We start from the raw sequence: 13,627 nt of genomic DNA, 5'->3' as shown, positions 1-13,627 counted from the left end.
GAATACCAGCACTATACTTTTGTTTCCAAATAAAATTATTGAGCTTGATGGGATTTTACAGGAGAAAGAAGAGCAGGGCTGAATGCTTCCTCAAACATCTATAAACAGTCACACAACAGTGTCATATCTTGGGGTTTTTTGGTGTTCAGGGCAGTTATAGTTTGACAGGACACTTCTTTCAAAAGTTTTAAAGAGAACTCTGAAAGACCAAAAAAAAAGTTAAAAAAAAATTGTAGCGGCAAGCTGGCCTAATTTATTTTAACCAGTCTCGATTTGTCTCCATGCATTTGAGACAGCATCTTACCTTTTCAAAAGAAAAATCAGGGAGGCTAAATAGTTCCCCAAATGGAAACTGGTGACAAACCTGAGTCATAAACAAGGCCATCAGTATAGAGAAACTGGTGTTTTTAATATTCTTATACAAACAGCAAAACCTAATTATCTTTATTTATTCAATAAATCTAGTTCAAATTTGATCTATTAAATTTTATTAAATATTGAAAATAATTTAATAAATAAACACAATTGCTAATTTATTATTGATATTCATTATTAGGATGTTTGTTAAAAAGGTCAGGAAAGATGGGGATGAATTCACCTCAGGCACCAGTAGTGCTGCAGATCCTGGTTAGGTTGCCTTAACCAAAGCTAATGAAGAAAAATAGCTGCCTGAAGCTAGCGAGAGAACAGAGATCTGGGTGTGCAAAAAAGAGGTGGGGAAGGCAGCAGTCACACCGGCACACGTGCATTCTCCGCTGCCCCGTTCTCCTGGCTTAGGTGGCTGGTGCAAGATCCTGGGAAGGCTGTGAGCCAGGACAAAGCAGCGAGGGGAAGGTTGGGAACCTGAAGGCATGAAAGCAATGGTGGGAGTGGAGAAGTTTTTTGGGGAGGCTGGAAGACTGCAGGGAGTCCCTTGTGGAAACAGTGTACTGATTCTGGCCCAAACTATATCCATTTTGAAACTCTGCCACCACCTGCGGTCATGTACTGGCATGTAGCCAAGAAACACACAGCGCAGGACAAAGGGTTTTGGCAGCCTCATAAGTACATGAAATATTCTACCATGTGGGGATTCATTGTGTGGCTACAATGACAAAAAAGTTCTATTAGCCATTTTGGTACGTTATCAAAAAGGGACTTGGTCTTATGTTTCTTACATACTGAGATGATAAAAAAAGCAGGAACTTGGCCAACATTATTATTCTAATTAGGAAATAATCAGTAATAGTACATAACACAACTAGACCATTTCATCTTGAAAAGATTGCACAAGCATAAGATTGCTGGCTAAGACCTAAGTGCAGCTACTCAAATCACCTGTCATAAGCATTTTGGTCTAAAGATTTTTATCATCATATATTTGTAACTTCTGGTACATATTTCAGGAGGAAAATGACAACCATGGGCTGCAATTCGTTTCCTGTCTGATACCTCTCTGAGCCACCCTAAAAAGCAGCAGTGGTGCACTCGATTTGACAATACAAGGGCAGATGCTCTGGACGGTAGAGGATGCTAGAGAAGAGGCAAATTTTCCATCACGCTTTTCTCTGTTAGCATCCCCTCAGTCTTGCCTGTTATCAGCTCTAGCCAGCTTCTCTCCATCCAGGGGCTGCTTTAGGCAGTCAGAGCTGCATGTGTTTGCCTATCTGCATGCCCCTACAACGGCGTGCGTGCATGCATGTAGTTGCAAACCGAGGCACCTTGAAATGGGTCCAGAAGTTTGCATGATCTCCCGCTAAGCACATCCGTGGAGTTTGATAGGTCTCTGCTCTGGAGATCCCATTCTTTCAGCTGCAGGAGGCAGGGAGCCTTGGTTTTTTCCCATCTCCTACTCTCTGCTGAGCCGCCAAGTGTTTCTGCCTCAGCTGTAGAGTTTGCTTCCTCATTCCCACATGCACTGTTCGGGCGGCAACCTTGGGATGCCGGGGTGTGGGTCTGATTCTTTGTCCTTTTAGTCTATTTAAGGTATTTTAATTGAATCAGGCGGAGAAAAAAAAAAAGCCAAAATACATACATAAACCTCAAGGCTTCAGCACTAGATCCCCCTCCCCCCAAACAACAAATGGTTAAATAAATAACGAAATGCCAAACCAACCATCACCAAACGAATAAGCCAAAAATCAGCGTCAGCGCCGCAGGAAACGGGAAAGTTTCTGCGCTCTGAAGCTGGCCCTGTGGTACCGCGTGTAAATGCAAGAATCCAGGGGGAGCGGAGCGCGGCCCCAGCCCGGCGTCTGCGGGAGCCGGGGCTGCACTGGTGCGCCCAGCCCTGCATCCCGGAGCGACAGCCCGAGAGATGCTGCTGTGACTTGGTTCTGCGCTGGGAAATGAGCGGCTCCAAGCCCCCACCCCCGTCTCCTCCCTCCCTCCTCCTCCTTCTCCCTCCCCCGGGTCCTGCGGGGAGGCGGGTTTAAGGTGGGTCGTGTGGCCGCGGTAACTTTCCTAACAGAGCCAAAGAGGCGCCCAGAGTCCCCCGCAGCAGCATCGCCTCCCCGTCCTGGGCAGCGGCACCAGCGCGGTGCACCCGTGCGAACGGCCCCGGCTTGGCCGTTGCAGCCCGCGTTGCCGCTCGCCGCCTCCCGCCGCCGCCTCTCGCAGCGTCGCGCTGCCGCCGCCGCAGCCCCACGGATCCAGCCCCGACGGCGGGGCTCCGGCCCCGGGTCCCGCCGAGGTAGGTGCGAGTCGGGACAGGGGCTGGGTGCTGCGGGGGACGCGGCGCCGGAGCCCCTGTGTCTGCAGCTGCAGCACCCCACGCCCCGTTTGTTCCAGGCGCTGCTGCTGCTGCGGGGCAAGGAGCTTCCTCTGCACCCTTTGGCTGCAAGGGAGGAAGCCCCCTTTTCTGCTCCTCCTGGAACGGCCCGGGCATCCAGGACGAGCCGAGGAGAGGCAATGTCTCTCCAGCCTCCCGTTTCTGTCCCTTTCCTCGAGCTTTCTTTGGGTTCTCGTTGGTGATTTTGGAAGTGCTGATCTAGGAGATATGTGCGTGGGTGAGATCTTACGGCTTTATTAGGACTCCCCCCCATCAGCGCTTCTCTCAGAAGCCCCCCCACACCGCATGGTTTACTGGGGTGGTGTGTCGGCACGAACTTTCTTCTGGTTGCAGCAGGCAGATTTTGGGGACCCTCGGGCTGGCGCCGTGCTGCTCGGGTTGTAGCGCTTCCCTTGTCTGTACTTAACGGGGTTTCTCATGAAGACGCTCTTTGGGGTGGGGAGAGACACAAGGGAGAAGTTGTAGGATGCAATGTGTAAGTGACGCCTCGGTTTCTCGAGGCTGGGGAGCTGGTGGAATCTCACTCTCGTTGGTGCTACTCGCTGCAGCTGAACATTCCCTTTTGCCTAGGAAGGATTCTGGCTATCCTGCCAGGCGATTCTTATCAAAGAGGGAGAAGTTTGGGAGTGTCAGGACATCAGCTCCCAAATTCAATGTTCAGCTGAGATCCTCAGGTGACAGCACAGAGCTCTGATGCCCATGTTTATTAATACCCATCTGCAAGCACTGGGCACCTGGCTGGCCCAGAGTGGTGGGCAGAGGATCCATATTTTGTGAAACCAAGGCAGCCATCTCTCAAAGTATCACAGAGGTTGGAGATTTAAATAAACCCTGTGATCACTAAACACTGTGAAGGCTGGGGTTAGCCCCTGCCTGCTGCTCTCAGCAAGAAGAAAGTCCAGAGTTAACTGAAGTCTACAGTTCGTGTCTTTATGACCTCCTGGTAGCACATGAATTATGCATTAACTAGAATGTAGCAGCCTGTTTACCTTCCATAGCCTGTCAAATGGGGGACCCCTGCCTCCCCCCCCCCCCCCCCCATCATGATCAGTCCTGTATTTTGGTAACAGAAATCTCAAGTCAGATGATTGGTATTATGTCTCTTAATTTCACATTATGGGGCAAAGTAATTCTGTGGAGGTTTCTTCTGGGATATCCAAGTCTTGGTCCGAAACCTTCCCATACTTGGACTCTCTTAGAGTGTAGCCAGAGCTTTTCTGTCTGGACCTTCCTTACATGTCCACTTTGTTATTAAATCCCACGAGTTTTCTTTCCCAGAGTAATGTCTAATGGATGGATTCTTTTAGGTGTATTGCCTTGCTTATAGTAGTGCTAAATAAAGGTGAGTAAACTAACTGAACAGTCTCGTCATAAGATTTGATTTTATGTGGTCTTTTACAGACTGAGGATCTGGTCTTGCAAAGGCTTATGAACAAGTTTACATTCATGGGACCTGGTCTGGAGTCTATTAAAGTTAGTGCCAGGCCCCTGAATTGGCTGTGCAGTAGGACAATAAATACTGATAAGCACATGTGTTGAAGGATAACGATATATGCTTGTAAAATTAGTTTCAATGCAAGTGCATGAGTTCTTATTTGTCAGCAACAACCTCTGGAGGTTTCTTCAGTGTTCAAACTGTTGAACTTAGTTTTCTTTTGCTTCTTGTTAACATTTGAGTGAATTTTTTACAGAATTGTAAAAGTTTTATGGTGAACGTGTTTCAGTGTTTCAACATGAAAATGGTCATGTGGTCACTATCTGTTTTTCACAACAAAATTTCAATCTGCTCTTTCTTTCCAGTCACCCAGTCATCTACTTTATAAAATTTCATAATTTTGTTAAAAAAAAAAAATATGGCTGAGGTAAAATATACAATATTAGGATGCATTATGTTGCTCCTGTTTTTTACTTATTGGAAAAGGACTGATTTGGTCTCTTGTTTTTACAATTAAATAGAAATTAATAGTTACGAGTATCAAATAGAAGGCAGCGTTCTCTTCTAAGTTGCATGTCTGTGAGCATATTTACTATGAATGGGTCATTCAGCCATTTTTACTTTGAATAATCCATCGTGCTTTAAACACTAGGCAGTAGAATTAACATTTAAGCAAATGCATACAGCAAAACTATAAATCTCTGAAAACAGTTAATTATATTGGAACTGGGAATGTATCTTCAAGTACAGCCTGTATAAACTATTTCTCTGTAGTGTGATCACAATTCTTGCAAACCTTTTATCCTTGTCTGTGAAATAATTTCTAATTCTATGCTTCTGCAAAGCATGTGCTTGGTTATTGTTTTCAAAACCATGTGGTTTGAGCTACTATTTAAATATAATATTTATGATACTACTTGGGTTGTTCAGCTTAAAAAGAGAAGTGCTGTGTACCTTTGCATACTAAAAAGCTTCTATATAATTACTACTTTTCACAGTACTGCTGTGCAAATCTCTGGGGCGGGAATTTAAATGGAGACTTTATACAGTTCACAGTTACTTTATATAAAAGCTATAAGCTCTTTTTCTTGAAACATGGGGGCTGCAGGCATTGGAGAGTGTGGAATTATGGTGCTTGCACTAGTTTCTACATTTTAATTACTGCAACATGTATGCTTGCCATTGGCCTTTGTGTACTTCCAGGTGCATAGAGATTGCGTGGCAGGTTCCCACAAACTATCCATCTGTACCACTTTGGGTTTGAATTACCTATTTACACACTCCATTCTTTTTGTCATTTTATGCAAATACGTCAGTTCTGGTTGCATCTTGCAGAGGAGTGTTGGGAGGCACAAAGTTACTTATGTTGCCCCTCTCCCTTGTGTATCGGTGCAAAGGAAACTGTGACACTGTGAGAGTTGGAGCCAGTTCCAATTCAAAGCCAAAGTCACTGGGAGTTTCCTCACTGATGGTGATGCACTTTAGAGCACACTGTAGTTGCAGGTAGGATTCAGATCTCGCAGTCATCTTAGGTTCTCTAGGGTATCCTACCCGGTTTCTAGTTGCTGCTCCACCAGCATTCAGTTGTCCTGTGAGACATATGTCGTATCTGGTGCTCTATACAGATATCTTGATTTTCTTAGGGTGTCTCAAATAGCACTTGGCATCCATGTTTAGGCAACGGAGTCCTTCCCTGGCTGTCTCACATATTACTAAAAATGACTAATATGTAAAACCTGGGATCAAGGAAATAGTTACAATTACCATTGTGAATAAATGAGTTACCCCTAGAAAGGGTTGTTCAGATGTTAATGGAAAAGATGAAAAAAAATTCAACCTCATTGTTCTGTACTGTGCAGGCTGACCGTGCTGCGGTAGTGATCGGTACTTTTCTTTGCACAAAACTGATTGAAACCTCAGAGAGGAAGTTCTGTACATTAAGGAAAGAGAGATGAAAAAGCTTGTAGAAAATTAAGAGCTACTCTTTAAGGAGACAAATCCCAGAGAGAATCAGTTTTAAAGATTGCTAGATGAATTCTGCCATACGATACTTCTATGTGATTCCTGAGTCATGTACAATTGGTGTATGTGTATAGAGAGGAGGAATTTTGTTTAAGAGTTTACAAAATGTGATCCTTACCTTAGGAATTAACAATTATGTACCAAATTAATGGAGAGACAGTATTCTACGCCCTTGCGAAGATCAGACTCGGTAGCTATAAAACAGTGCGCTGCAGCCCAGAGAATATAAGGTACTCAGTCACGATGTCCAAAGACAATCCCGAATTCTCTAAGATAAGTGTGTTTACAAACACTTGTATATAAACAGTAGTGCTAAGCCCTTCAGGCCATTTCTCCTGTCTGGCTGCTGCTCTAAAGGGAAAGTATTGAAATTTGTATGAAAGCTTCATTCTGAGAGGAAGAGAGATACAAGATGAAGGTCACCACTTAGCCTGCTCACAGAAATGCAGCAGGAAAGAAGAGCGCATCCAACTTGCACCAGATTGCAAACCAGACCAGAACTGGTAGGCCTAACTTTTTTCTTTGCAATAAGAACTGGCACTGAGAATTTCTCCTAGTAACAGCCTGACTATAGAGGCTAATGAATGAACAGGCATGAGCCTGAAATCAGATTCACTGCTAGAGATGCTCTCTGCCTGGAAGAGGAGTTAGACACAGTAGCCAAATTAAAATAGTTCTGTGCTCTACCTTCACGTACTTCATCTTCTAGGTTTTTCAACCCAACACATTTTATGAGCACTAATAGTCACTCTGAAAAATATTTTAAAGAGTTACAAAGGCACCAGAGAAGTGCCAGAATATGACAACTTAAAAGTTAGGCAAGTGTGAAATTTGTGAACAAATCCTCTTTTGTTAAAAAAAAATATATATTTTAATTTAACTGGTAGATATGAGTGGAAATGGATCCAGGTTCTCTTAAGTTCAGAATTGCATCTGAAGTTTTTCTTAACCTTTTTTCTTGGATTTCTTGTTAAGATCTAGACTTTTGCTGACCTCCTGGCAAGTCTTACGGTACATGATTTTTTGCAAGGTTTATGGAGTGTGGTGAACAGGTGGAAATTTACTTTCTCTGGAACAAAGACAGTAGGGAAAAGCTATAGAGAAACTATGAGGTGGAGTGTTGGAATTCATAGTTACCTCCTTAAGGAGCCAAAACAGGAAGGTAGGTTAAACGCTCTAAAGCTCTTTGGTTAAAGGATGTAACCTATTTCTATAGATTGTATGGCTAGGTAAGGTGATTTGGGAGCATATTCTACTTTTTCATAGGGTTTGAATCTTTAATCCTCACATCTGGTTTTGAGACAAATGCTTGAATAGTAAAAAATTCTCATTTGACCTAGCCATTTCAAGAGCCTTTAAAGATTTTTAGAGGGTTTGATACAAATATTTCTCCCTTTTTTTCTGCCAGCGTAAAACATGGAAGTATACTGATATAAAGCCAGTGTAAGCATGAGAAGAATCAAGTTCTTTATCATGCTTTTAAAATCTACCAAGTGAGGGAAGCATGGATGATTTGTAAGTAGTCGACTGGCATATGGTACCATTATGATAACATCATGTTCACAGCACTTTCCAGATTGATATACAACCTTTCTAAAATAAGCTCGGTAGAAAAAGAAAAAAGAATGTAAAGTCATTTAGCAGCCAACATGCTTTTGGTAACAGCATAGGACACTGGTAGGTGACTTCACTGACACTCAGTTTGTCAGATGAGTTGTGCATCATAGTCTAGTACCTACTTGACAGGCAGTCACTCCAGAAAACTGCAGTTGCACTTTGTACACTGGGGTCTGATTCGTGCATTCTTAATTCACAATGAAATGCTGCATTCATTTTCATTCTACGCAGTCTTGGCGAAGTCATGGGGGTTAGCACAAGGTATAGAATTTGTTTCTCAGGAGGTAGTCCAGTATTAAGCCCTTTGTTAGCAGTATAAGGAGAAAGGCTGGGGTTATCTGGGAATGGAGACTGAATTATACCCTAGTTCTGGATGGAAATATCCAGACTGAGATTGAAACTGTCTCATTGACATGCTGTGTCATTTATGGTTCTCAAGGAACGGTAAAATCATAAATATTCTTAGAAGCAGGAGCCTTGACAAGACAAACTATGGCAATGTTTCACTATTCAAAGGGCTTTTATCTACTTGCCACAGCTAGCTTAATTCTATTAAAGAATTAAAACAATGATACTTTATATGTCATTATTATAGCATAAATTATACTTTTGTTTGCCTTCATTTAAATGTAAAAGCTGTAAATATCACTTTAAAGAATTGCTGGCCGATTAATTTGAAATCGTATTAACTTCTGTGTGTTAAAATGGATAAGGCAAATCAAAACCATTAAAGTTATAATACCTACCATTTCTCAAACTTAGTAAAAATGTCCAATGTAGCAATGTTCGTCATCCCTTCTCCTCTTCTAATTTACTTTTTTCTGCATATTTCAGGTAGGCATTTTATCAACCAAACAGGGCCGATGAGGTTTTTTTATAGATACAATTCAAGCATCAGAAAATGTACTTCTTGGTGTTATGCATTGCCTTCCACAAAACACCGTGTGACTAGTCATGCACTGAAACGCTAGGGAAAGAAGAGTTTTGTACCAGTGTTTCTTTGCAAAGTGATTAGACATGTGGAGGCTTGTTTTTGCAGATGGTATCACCTTTAGGATGAGCTGCCCTCTGGATATGAAGCCTGCCTCCTTCTTCCAAGGAAGTCAGGTAGTCAAGGTAGTCCTTGATAGTGTGCTAGTTCTCAAGGTGGACTAGCAGACTAGGCCAGGCATCTAACTGTTGGATTACTCAATCCCACCCTTTCATAACAATGCCTAGTTGCCATTTGTAAAGAAAGGTAAAAAGGCTAAAACCTTTATTGTAAATGAATGAATGAACAAATTTGAAAATTATTATTTGTAACTCTGAGCATTAGTTTAGGTATGATGGGTTGTGATAGCTATAGTGTTAAAGCAGGAGAGCAGTGCATGTGTCTTATCTAGAGTATAGAGTGATTTTATTTTTTCATGTTTTACTGTAAGCTCTCCCCAAATGAGGATTTTTGCATGTATCCCTAACTATTACCAGGTAATGTTTTGATAGGAAATATCATTATACTTAGTTACGTAGAATTTTGTTCTGAGGAGCAAAGTATAGTAACTGCAGTCACTGACTAGAACTACTAATAATAACTTTTCCAGAAGACTGCAAAAGTCTTGAATAATAAGTACTCCAACAAATCAGTCTTCTTTAGTGGTGATAAGTGTAAATTACAGTGAGAAGTTCTTTTGGTTTGGAGTCTTTGGTGCCATTATAGCTGTCATTAATTATGTATTACATGTTTGAAGGGAGACACATCAGTAGCCTATAGGATATATTTGCATAGTAATTGAGGATTGATTGGATGCAGTCTCTGCAGTGAGGGCTACTGGGAATAAGTCACAGAAATTACAACAGTGGTAAATTATATTTAAAAAATACTCATTTATAGTAAACAATGATGGTCAAATCTACAGAAAGATGTGTATGCTGCAAATAGAAGTAGACTCATTTGCATGGAGCTGCCTATTGTGGGAGAGGATCCGTCCACTTGTTACCTAGCCATGGATTATAAACTCTTCAGGGCAGAAGTCGTGGTTTATGTAAACTGAGGTCTGTGGAATGACAAAATAAGATCTACTGTTTGTGGTCAGAAGATAGCGAAGTATCAGTTAACAAACGAATGAATGCAGTGGGCACTCTTAACATTGAGGCAGCTGCTATGTCCATTCCAATCCACAGGAATTTTGAAAAGTTTTATTTTTCTTAATCTTTCTCTTTGATTTATGTTGTACCACTTTGGCTGATAAAGATGTAAGTGACATTTTTTTCTCAAAATACGTTCCATGGGATTGTTTGTGGAAGATCTGAGTGCAGCCTGGAAACTGAGCTTGTTCTTCTTGCTCTGATCTGTAAAATACAAAAAAATGTGGGAACTCTGAATAAGGGCAAACAATGTTAACAAGAAAGGCAATGAAAAATCGCTTGGCATGCAGAGGTGTGTGGATAGGAAGGATACAGAAAATCACTTTTAAATATAGAAAAGAGCAAAAAAAAAAAAAAAGAAACACAATTGGGAAAATACGCAAGAGGAGACACAGAGACAATTAAATGAAATTCAGCCACAGATAAAAGGCTCACCCAGAAATTTTTGAGTTAAATGAGAATGGTTAAATGAGGAATGGGATCTGTGTGGTGTGCAAAATCCTTTTACTTGACAGAAAGAGACAAAGAGCAATAGTTAGCAGGATGCTGCTGCACTGACTAACATCCAGCTTGTAATGCTGATGGTTTCTAGATAATCCAGGCATCCTCCTCTGGTGGTTTTTGTTCTGGGTTTTTTCTGGGTTTGCTTGCTTGCTTGCTTGTTTGTTTTAGCAGCTGTTTTTATCTGTGCTCTCTTATTTTCCTGCAGATCTTTCTTTTGTCTTATCCTCCCTAGCATTCTTTTAGGCTTTGTTTAAGGATTAAGTTTTCCACTTGAAGGGCAGCTTGATAGAACATTAAGCAGAGGACAATTTTAGGGTCTGTGTTCTCTGTGTAGTAAGAGAGGTAAGTTTAGGTTGTTGCTTCTGTATGCAGGCATTCGGAAAACAGAAGACCTACTTAAAATAACGTGCACTGGAAGCAAAATATAGACTCATAGTTCTGTTGACTTTTGTAAGAGAAACATGTTTGCACAGGTACTCTAAAATGAAATAGGCTCTGACTTTCCTGCGCAACCTACCGATGTGCAGACTATTGAAGGTGAAGGCAAATATGTATTCTGAGCTTGCAAAAGTGCTGTTGTGGTGTAAATTTTAGTAATATAGCACACTGTATTTACCTGAAGGGATACATAAATGTTGTTAGGATCTGATTGTGCTGTCCTGCTGGATTGTGCATGAAGCAGCACCCAGAAAGGGGACGTACTGGGGTCTTTGTGCTACTTTTCCACTTCATGATGGAATGTGGCACTTACACATTTCAAAAAGCTAGGAATGTACTCATACAAAACAAGGATGTAATCTTAAAAAGCTCCAAGGATGTGCAGTCTCCATCCTTGGAGCCCAGACACTGTCCTGGGCAAATGGCTTGAGGTGGCCCTGCTTCAGTAGGAGGGTTAGACCAGATGAACTCCAGAGGTCCCTTCCAACCTCAACCATTCTGTGATTGTTTGAAACTGGGATGAATTAAACACTTAACAGTTGTCACTGAAAAGAAAACAAACCTGTGCAGTAGTTTTTAATGGATGCTGAATTCCCTAGAAGACATTACTGGAGTTCTTATTAATGCTGCTCGGTTGTTTTGGGTTTTCTTTTCTTTTTTTTTTTTTTTTTTTTTTTCTTTTTGCCATTGCCAACAGATGGCATTGCCATTTGTTAGCACTGGATTTACTTCAGTGAACCCATTTAGGAACATTGACTCTTTACGAAAAGGTTACTTTTTCATTTAAAAGTGGCTCTTTTCTATATTCTGAGGTGCTTGCATGCCACTTATTTATTACATTGTGTGGGAAAAATAAAAAAAAATAATATAAAGTCTTGATTTTTGCATTAGAGTCCTGGAGAAGAAATCATATAAGTCAGTATGCATAAAAATATCACTGTTAGGAGGCTATGTTGTAAATTATAAGCTTGACTCCTTGTGTGTGAGGGTTAGTACATCTGCTCTCATGAATCATTCTGGTTAGCAGTGTGAAGAATGCAGTCTTAATGAGTTATGTCACTTCAGGTAAATTCTTAAGCCACAGTGAGAAAGATCATCTTCTGAGCAGATATGATCCCCATTTAGAGCATCTGATCCACTCAAAGAGCTTGAGTGTTTGCATTTCATACCGAAACCCCAGCTGCTAGTCAGACTCTTTCTTTCCAGCTAACATCTTGGACATCTGTGTATGAATTAAAAGAAGTCTTGTGTTGCATGTTGCCTGTCATACAAAAAAAAGAGACATATACTTTTGATACAAATAAGTATTTTCTTGCAATAGTGTAATAGCTTGTTATTCATTATGTAGGAATTCATAATGGACAAAGAATTCTTCTCATCTAGCTAAAACTAATTATTCAAAGGCATCAGATACTAGGCTGTTTGGATATAGGATAAGGTGGTCTTCATGCCATTCTTCATACTGTAATATTTTTTTTTAATTTTACACAAGACAAATCTGTACAGTCTATGCTAAAAAATATAATGCAACTTTGCTATATGAAGGACATAACTTTTTATTGTTTTCAGCCTCTATCAGAGCTGAATTTCAAACCTGAACTCAAACTAAGTCCACAATGAATGAAAGTGCCAGCAGTTGGGATATTCAACTGCACTGAAGTCTTGCTGTTCTTTTGAAGATGAGACTTTGTCATCAGACATATGTAGGACAGTAAGTTTTTTAGGACAAACAGTTTCTTTGGATGGCTTTACATAATATATGGGCCTTCATTCTGCTTGGGACCCTTGAGCACTTTAGTAAATTTGATATTAAGTAATAAATGTTATGGTTACTGTTGTTTATTGGGTAAATCTATTGCCAGAAAAAAGAAATGTGTTACAGCATCAGGAAAGGTGAAGCCTGTTCTTGGCTTTGTCAAAGATTGTCTCTCATATCAGTGCTTTCTATTTTCTGGGAATATTAATGCTCCTGATATTTTTTTAATCGTAACATATTTGTAGAGTGCTCCAAGATCCTGTGCAAAGTTCTTGTGAGTACTGTATGCATCCCTAGGTGAATTAGTCTTCATTAGCTATAGATCAGTCTACCCTGCTCATTTCTCTTAATTTTATGGAGGTGAGTGCTGTCAGTTGCTACTAGAGTCCAAAACAAATTAGTTCTGTTCCATTTTGTTGCTATATTTTGTGCAATTGGATGATAATAGTTTCATTCCAGAAGATCTGATTATATATCAGTTTTCTCATGTATTTGAAGTCTGCTTGGAAATAGAACTGGATATGTAAGCAAACTTTTATTGTCTGATAAAATCATATTGGACTTTTCTTCTAATTTCTAAACGAGCAGAAGCCTTTGTAAAAAGGAAAAAAAAAAAACAAACTTGTTGGGAGCAGGAGAAACACTGTTTCAAGAAACTATTTAAGTTAGATGATCTGTGTCAGCATTGATTCTACTCAAATGAAAAGTACTGTAAAAGATGAACACAAACACAAAATAATTTTAATTATTTAAAATATTGCTTGCTGTGATCGAATTGTAAGATACATGTATCTCTTTTCTTCAGATGGGGCAGGATCTAGCTTTGAACCAGTGTTTGAAGTTAGCTATCCAGGTACCATTGTCTTCAACTTTTGTAACACTCATGTGAGTAACTAACAGCCAAAGCCCACTGAAGTGAAAGGGTTTGTTTTAAAGGATTTAGAGTTGGGGCCTAAATAAA

At 40.6% G+C, this 13,627-nt stretch overlaps 1 protein-coding gene across 5 annotated transcripts in view; it reads left to right on the top strand.

The window, feature by feature from the left end:
* The first annotated feature begins 2,394 nt into the window (after positions 1-2,394).
* Positions 2,395-13,627, top strand: part of MEGF11 (multiple EGF like domains 11) — a 283,185-nt gene continuing 271,952 nt past the window's right edge. For 4 of the 5 annotated variants that reach the window (XM_054836547.1, XM_054836545.1, XM_054836548.1 and 1 more), the window contains exon 1: positions 2,401-2,671. The gene's annotated coding sequence lies outside the window, so the exon portion shown is untranslated. Of the gene's footprint in view, positions 2,672-13,627 lie in introns of all 5 variants that reach the window. The other variant, XM_054836544.1, reaches the window with a different exon arrangement.

Source organism: Grus americana, chromosome 10 (genome assembly GCF_028858705.1).
Source record: "Grus americana isolate bGruAme1 chromosome 10, bGruAme1.mat, whole genome shotgun sequence".
In the NCBI taxonomy this organism is placed as follows: domain Eukaryota; kingdom Metazoa; phylum Chordata; class Aves; order Gruiformes; family Gruidae; genus Grus; species Grus americana.
The sequence above is the reverse complement of the archived record's forward strand: the minus strand, read 5'-3'. Positions and strand labels throughout refer to the sequence as shown.